This window comes from Schistocerca gregaria, chromosome 3 (assembly GCF_023897955.1).
Source record: "Schistocerca gregaria isolate iqSchGreg1 chromosome 3, iqSchGreg1.2, whole genome shotgun sequence".
NCBI classification, from domain to species: domain Eukaryota; kingdom Metazoa; phylum Arthropoda; class Insecta; order Orthoptera; family Acrididae; genus Schistocerca; species Schistocerca gregaria.
The window spans coordinates 914,389,387-914,397,858 of NC_064922.1; the positions used below are offsets into that span (position 1 = coordinate 914,389,387).

At 56.9% G+C, this 8,472-nt stretch overlaps 1 pseudogene; it reads right to left on the reverse strand.

Annotated features, from left to right (window-relative positions):
• Nucleotides 1–6,754: 6,754 nt before the first annotated feature.
• On the reverse strand, nucleotides 6,755–6,873 carry LOC126357249 (5S ribosomal RNA; annotated as a pseudogene).
• Nucleotides 6,874–8,472: the final 1,599 nt, after the last annotated feature.

An 8,472-nucleotide genomic window follows, 5' to 3' on the forward strand; every position in this document is an offset into this window, starting at 1 on the left:
AGGGGCATGTGGTCAGCACACCGCACTCCGAGCCGTTGTCCGTTTTCGTGATCGGCGCCGCTACATCTCAGGCATCGTTGGATGCGGATATGGAGGGGCATGTGGTCAGCACACCGCACTCCGAGCCGTTGTCCGTTTTCGTGATCGGCGCCGCTACATCTCAGGCATCGTTGGATGGATGGAGGGGCATGTGGTCAGCACACCGCACTCCGAGCCGTTGTCCGTTTTCGTGATCGGCGCCGCTACATCTCAGGCATCGTTGGATGCGGATATGGAGGGGCATGTGGTCAGCACACCGCACTCCGAGCCGTTGTCCGTTTTCGTGATCGGCGCCGCTACATCTCAGGCATCGTTGGATGGATGGAGGGGCATGTGGTCAGCACACCGCACTCCGAGCCGTTGTCCGTTTTCGTGATCGGCGCCGCTACATCTCAGGCATCGTTGGATGCGGATATGGAGGGGCATGTGGTCAGCACACCGCACTCCGAGCCGTTGTCCGTTTTCGTGATCGGCGCCGCTACATCTCAGGCATCGTTGGATGGATGGAGGGGCATGTGGTCAGCACACCGCACTCCGAGCCGTTGTCTGTTTTCGTGATCGGCGCCGCTACATCTCAGGCATCGTTGGATGCGGATATGGAGGGGCATGTGGTCAGCACACCGCACTCCGAGCCGTTGTCCGTTTTCGTGATCGGCGCCGCTACATCTCAGGCATCGTTGGATGCGGATATGGAGGGGCATGTGGTCAGCACACCGCACTCCGAGCCGTTGTCCGTTTTCGTGATCGGCGCCGCTACATCTAAGGCATCGTTGGATGGATGGAGGGGCATGTGGTCAGCACACCGCACTCCGAGCCGTTGTCCGTTTTCGTGATCGGCGCCGCTACATCTCAGGCATCGTTGGATGGATGGAGGGGCATGTGGTCAGCACACCGCACTCCGAGCCGTTGTCCGCTTTTCGTGATCGGCGCCGCTACATCTCAGGCATCGTTGGATGCGGATATGGAGGGGCATGTGGTCAGCACACCGCACTCCGAGCCGTTGTCCGTTTTCGTGATCGGCGCCGCTACATCTCAGGCATCGTTGGATGGATGGAGGGGCATGTGGTCAGCACACCGCACTCCGAGCCGTTGTCCGTTTTCGTGATCGGCGCCGCTACATCTCAGGCATCGTTGGATGCGGATATGGAGGGGCATGTGGTCAGCACACCGCACTCCGAGCCGTTGTCCGATTTCGTGATCGGCGCCGCTACATCTCAGGCATCGTTGGATGGATGGAGGGGCATGTGGTCAGCACACCGCACTCCGAGCCGTTGTCCGTTTTCGTGATCGGCGCCGCTACATCTCAGGCATCGTTGGATGCGGATATGGAGGGGCATGTGGTCAGCACACCGCACTCCGAGCCGTTGTCCGTTTTCGTGATCGGCGCCGCTACATCTCAGGATCGTTGGATGGATGGAGGGGCATGTGGTCAGCACACCGCACTCCGAGCCGTTGTCCGTTTTCGTGATCGGCGCCGCTACATCTCAGGCATCGTTGGATGGATGGAGGGGCATGTGGTCAGCACACCGCACTCCGAGCCGTTGTCCGTTTTCGTGATCGGCGCCGCTACATCTCAGGTATCGTTGGATGCGGATATGGAGGGGCATGTGGTCAGCACACCGCACTCCGAGCCGTTGTCCGTTTTCGTGATCGGCGCCGCTACATCTCAGGCATCGTTGGATGCGGATATGGAGGGGCATGTGGTCAGCACACCGCACTCCGAGCCGTTGTCCGTTTTCGTGATTGGCGCCGCTACATCTCAGGCATCGTTGGATGGATGGAGGGGCATGTGGTCAGCACACCGCACTCCGAGCCGTTGTCCGTTTTCGTGATCGGCGCCGCTACATCTCAGGCATCGTTGGATGCGGATATGGAGGGGCATGTGGTCAGCACACCGCACTCCGAGCCGTTGTCCGTTTTCGTGATCGGCGCCGCTACATCTCAGGCATCGTTGGATGGATGGAGGGGCATGTGGTCAGCACACCGCACTCCGAGCCGTTGTCGGTTTTCGTGATCGGCGCCGCTACATCTCAGGCATCGTTGGATGCGGATATGGAGGGGCATGTGGTCAGCACACCGCACTCCGAGCCGTTGTCTGTTTTCGTCATCGGCGCCGCTACATCTCAGGCATCGTTGGATGGATGGAGGGGCATGTGGTCAGCACACCGCACTCCGAGCCGTTGTCTGTTTTCGTGATCGGCGCCGCTACATTTCAGGCATCGTTGGATGCGGATATGGAGGGGCATGTGGTCAGCACACCGCACTCCGAGCCGTTGTCCGTTTTCGTGATCGGCGCCGCTACATCTCAGGCATCGTTGGATGGATGGAGGGGCATGTGGTCAGCACACCGCACTCCGAGCCGTTGTCCGTTTTCGTGATCGGCGCCGCTACATCTCAGGCATCGTTGGATGCGGATATGGAGGGGCATGTGGTCAGCACACCGCACTCCGAGCCGTTGTCCGTTTTCGTGATCGGCGCCGCTACATCTCAGGCATCGTTGGATGGATGGAGGGGCATGTGGTCAGCACACCGCACTCCGAGCCGTTGTCCGCTTTCGTGATCGGCGCCGCTACATCTCAGGCATCGTTGGATGCGGATATGGAGGGGCATGTGGTCAGCACACCGCACTCCGAGCCGTTGTCCGTTTTCGTGATCGGCGCCGCTACATCTCAGGCATCGTTGGATGGATGGAGGGGCATGTGGTCAGCACACCGCACTCCGAGCCGTTGTCCGTTTTCGTGATCGGCGCCGCTACATCTCAGGCATCGTTGGATGCGGATATGGAGGGGCATGTGGTCAGCACACCGCACTCCGAGCCGTTGTCCGTTTTCGTGATCGGCGCCGCTACATCTCAGGCATCGTTGGATGCGGATATGGAGGGGCATGTGGTCAGCACACCGCACTCCGAGCCGTTGTCCGTTTTCGTGATCGGCGCCGCTACATCTCAGGCATCGTTGGATGGATGGAGGGGCATGTGGTCAGCACACCGCACTCCGAGCCGTTGTCTGTTTTCGTGATCGGCGCCGCTACATCTCAGGCATCGTTGGATGCGGATATGGAGGGGCATGTGGTCAGCACACCGCACTCCGAGCCATTGTCCGTTTTCGTGATCGGCGCCGCTACATCTCAGGCATCGTTGGATGGATGGAGGGGCATGTGGTCAGCACACCGCACTCCGAGCCGTTGTCCGTTTTCGTGATCGGCGCCGCTACATCTCAGGCATCGTTGGATGGATGGAGGGGCATGTGGTCAGCACACCGCACTCCGAGCCGTTGTCCGTTTTCGTGATCGGCGCCGCTACATCTCAGGCATCGTTGGATGCGGATATGGAGGGGCATGTGGTCAGCACACCGCACTCCGAGCCGTTGTCCGTTTTCGTGATCGGCGCCGCTACATCTCAGGCATCGTTGGATGGATGGAGGGGCATGTGGTCAGCACACCGCACTCCGAGCCGTTGTCCGTTTTCGTGCTCGGCGCCGCTACATCTCAGGCATCGTTGGATGGATGGAGGGGCATGTGGTCAGCACACCGCACTCCGAGCCGTTGTCCGTTTTCGTGATCGGCGCCGCTACATCTCAGGCATCGTTGGATGCGGATATGGAGGGGCATGTGGTCAGCACACCGCACTCCGAGCCGTTGTCCGTTTTCGTGATCGGCGCCGCTACATCTCAGGCATCGCTGGATGGATGGAGGGGCATGTGGTCAGCACACCGCACTCCGAGCCGTTGTCCGTTTTCGTGATCGGCGCCGCTACATCTCAGGCATCGTTGGATGCGGATATGGAGGGGCATGAGGTCAGCACACCGCACTCCGAGCCGTTGTCCGTTTTCGTGATCGGCGCCGCTACATCTCAGGCATCGTTGGATGGATGGAGGGGCATGTGGTCAGCACACCGCACTCCGAGCCGTTGTCCGTTTTCGTGATCGGCGCCGCTACATCTCAGGCATCGTTGGATGCGGATATGGAGGGGCATGTGGTCAGCACACCGCACTCCGAGCCGTTGTCCGTTTTCGTGATCGGCGCCGCTACATCTCAGGCATCGTTGGATGGATGGAGGGGCATGTGGTCAGCACACCGCACTCCGAGCCGTTGTCCGTTTTCGTGATCGGCGCCGCTACATCTCAGGCATCGTTGGATGCGGATATGGAGGGGCATGTGGTCAGCACACCGCACTCCGAGCCGTTGTCCGTTTTCGTGATCGGCGCCGCTACATCTCAGGCATCGTTGGATGGATGGAGGGGCATGTGGTCAGCACACCGCACTCCGAGCCGTTGTCCGTTTTCGTGCTCGGCGCCGCTACATCTCAGGCATCGTTGGATGGATGGAGGGGCATGTGGTCAGCACACCGCACTCCGAGCCGTTGTCCGTTTTCGTGATCGGCGCCGCTACATCTCAGGCATCGTTGGATGCGGATATGGAGGGGCATGTGGTCAGCACACCGCACTCCGAGCCGTTGTCCGTTTTCGTGATCGGCGCCGCTACATCTCAGGCATCGTTGGATGGATGGAGGGGCATGTGGTCAGCACACCGCACTCCGAGCCGTTGTCCGTTTTCGTGATCGGCGCCGCTACATCTCAGGCATCGTTGGATGCGGATATGGAGGGGCATGTGGTCAGCACACCGCACTCCGAGCCGTTGTCCGTTTTCGTGATCGGCGCCGCTACATCTCAGGCATCGTTGGATGGATGGAGGGGCATGTGGTCAGCACACCGCACTCCGAGCCGTTGTCCGCTTTCGTGATCGGCGCCGCTACATCTCAGGCATCGTTGGATGCGGATATGGAGGGGCATGTGGTCAGCACACCGCACTCCGAGCCGTTGTCCGTTTTCGTGATCGGCGCCGCTACATCTCAGGCATCGTTGGATGGATGGAGGGGCATGTGGTCAGCACACCGCACTCCGAGCCGTTGTCCGTTTTCGTGATCGGCGCCGCTACATCTCAGGCATCGTTGGATGCGGATATGGAGGGGCATGTGGTCAGCACACCGCACTCCGAGCCGTTGTCCGTTTTCGTGATCGGCGCCGCTACATCTCAGGCATCGTTGGATGGATGGAGGGGCATGTGGTCAGCACACCGCACTCCGAGCCGTTGTCCGTTTTCGTGATCGGCGCCGCTACATCTCAGGCATCGTTGGATGCGGATATGGAGGGGCATGTGGTCAGCACACCGCACTCCGAGCCGTTGTCCGTTTTCGTGATCGGCGCCGCTACATCTCAGGCATCGTTGGATGCGGATATGGAGGGGCATGTGGTCAGCACACCGCACTCCGAGCCGTTGTCCGTTTTCGTGATCGGCGCCGCTACATCTCAGGCATCGTTGGATGGATGGAGGGGCATGTGGTCAGCACACCGCACTCCGAGCCGTTGTCTGTTTTCGTGATCGGCGCCGCTACATCTCAGGCATCGTTGGATGCGGATATGGAGGGGCATGTGGTCAGCACACCGCACTCCGAGCCATTGTCCGTTTTCGTGATCGGCGCCGCTACATCTCAGGCATCGTTGGATGGATGGAGGGGCATGTGGTCAGCACACCGCACTCCGAGCCGTTGTCCGTTTTCGTGATCGGCGCCGCTACATCTCAGGCATCGTTGGATGCGGATATGGAGGGGCATGTGGTCAGCACACCGCACTCCGAGCCGTTGTCCGTTTTCGTGATCGGCGCCGCTACATCTCAGGCATCGTTGGATGGATGGAGGGGCATGTGGTCAGCACACCGCACTCTGAGCCGTTGTCCGTTTTCGTGATCGGCGCCGCTACATCTCAGGCATCGTTGGATGGATGGAGGGGCATGTGGTCAGCACACCGCACTCCGAGCCGTTGTCCGTTTTCGTGCTCGGCGCCGCTACATCTCAGGCATCGTTGGATGGATGGAGGGGCATGTGGTCAGCACACCGCACTCCGAGCCGTTGTCCGTTTTCGTGATCGGCGCCGCTACATCTCAGGCATCGTTGGATGCGGATATGGAGGGGCATGTGGTCAGCACACCGCACTCCGAGCCGTTGTCCGTTTTCGTGATCGGCGCCGCTACATCTCAGGCATCGTTGGATGGATGGAGAGGCATGTGGTCAGCACACCGCACTCCGAGCCGTTGTCCGTTTTCGTGATCGGCGCCGCTACATCTCAGGCATCGTTGGATGGATGGAGGGGCATGTGGTCAGCACACCGCACTCCGAGCCGTTGTCCGTTTTCGTGATCGGCGCCGCTACATCTCAGGCATCGTTGGATGCGGATATGGAGGGGCATGTGGTCAGCACACCGCACTCCGAGCCGTTGTCCGTTTTCGTGATCGGCGCCGCTACATCTCAGGCATCGTTGGATGGATGGAGGGGCATGTGGTCAGCACACCGCACTCCGAGCCGTTGTCCATTTTCGTGATCGGCGCCGCTACATCTCAGGCATCGTTGGATGCGGATATGGAGGGGCATGTGGTCAGCACACCGCACTCCGAGCCATTGTCCGTTTTCGTGATCGGCGCCGCTACATCTCAGGCATCGTTGGATGGATGGAGGGGCATGTGGTCAGCACACCGCACTCCGAGCCGTTGTCCGTTTTCGTGATCGGCGCCGCTACATCTCAGGCATCGTTGGATGCGGATATGGAGGGGCATGTGGTCAGCACACCGCACTCCGAGCCGTTGTCCGTTTTCGTGATCGGCGCCGCTACTTCTCAGTCAAGCTGCTCCTCAATTGGCCTCACAACGTTGAGTGCAGCCCGCTTGCCAACAGCGCTCGGCACACTCACACGGTCACCCATCCAAGTGCTAGCCAAGCTCGACAGCGCATAACTTCAGTGATCCGTCGGGAACCGGTGTTACCACTGCAGTGAGGCCGTTGACATCTGCTTATCAGCCGCACAGGTATTGTGTAAGATATAAAGTACAAGATAAATGTAAAAAAAGTGCTATTCCAATAAGTGAATCGAGTAATTTTCGTGTTGATGGGGTTAATCTTATAATGCTGTCCGCCCCCGGTAGCTGAGTGTCAGCGTGACAAAATGTCAATCCTCAGGGCCCGGGTTCGATTGCCGGCTGTGTCGTAGATTTTCTCCGCTCGGGGACTGGGTGCTGTGTTGTCCTAATCATCATCATTTCATCACCATCGACGCGCAGGTCACCGAAGTGTCGTCAAATCGAAAAATTTGCACCCGGCAAACGGTCTACCTGACGGGAGGCGCTAGTCACAGGGCATTTTATGTTATAATGCTGTTGAAAATGTTCATATTTGAGTTTCTGTAGCTCAACTAGAAGTCTTCAGTCATCATTTACCTCACTGGGTAAAATAAACTCTGGTGGCATGAAACGGTGGGACAGAGGGAGCAGGCTGCAGAAGTAAAGTTTTCAGATATGTACTTACTTCTGTATCTGGCAGTACTATCGTGCGGAGCGACTGCGTGAGGATAGGGATATTGAGAAAGGTGAGACGTGAGACATAATTAGGATTAGGCTAGCGTGTCTAGACGTTGTTGTTGTTGTCGTCGTCTTCAGTCCTGAGACTGGTTTGATGCAGCTCTCCATGCTACTCTATCCTGCGCAAGCTTCTTCATCTCCCAGTACCTACTGCAACCTACATCCTTCTGAATCTGCTTAGTGTATTCATCTCTTGGTCTCCCTCTACGATTTTTACCCTCCACGCTGCCCTCCAATGCTAAATTTGTGATCGCTTGATGCCTCAAAACATGTCCTACCAACCGATCCCTTCTTCTAGTCAAGTTGTGCCACAAACTTCTCTTCTCCCCAACCCTGTTCAATACCTTCTCATTAGTTATGTGATCTACCCATCTAATCTTCAGCATTCTTCGGTAGCACCACATTTCGAAAGCTTCTATTCTCTTCTTGTCCAAACTATTTATCGTCCATGTTTCACTTCCATACATGGCTACACTCCAAACAAATACTTTCAGAAACGACTTCCTGATACATAAGTCTATATTCGATGTTAACAAATTTCTCTTCTTCAGAAACGCTTTCCTTGCCATTGCCAGTCTACGTTTTATATCCTCTCTACTTCGACCAGCATCAGTTATTTTACTTCCTAAACAGCAAAACTCCTTTACTACTTTAAGTGTCTCATTTCCTAATCTAATTGCCTCAGCATCACCCGATTTAATTTGACTACATTCCATTATCCTCGTTTTGCTTTTGTTGATGTTCATCTTATATCCTCTTTTCAAGATACTGTCCATTCCGTTCAACTGCTCTTCCAAGTCCTTTGCCGTCTCTGACAGAATTACAATGTCATCGGCGAACCTCAAAGTTTTTACTTCTTCTCCATGAATTTTAATACCTACTCCAAATTTTTCTTTTGTTTCCTTTACTGCTTGCTCAATATACAGATTGAATAACATCGGAGAGAGGCTACAACCCTGTCTCACTCCTTTCCCAACCACTGCTTCCCTTTTCATGACCCTCGACACTAATAACTGCCATCTGGTTTCT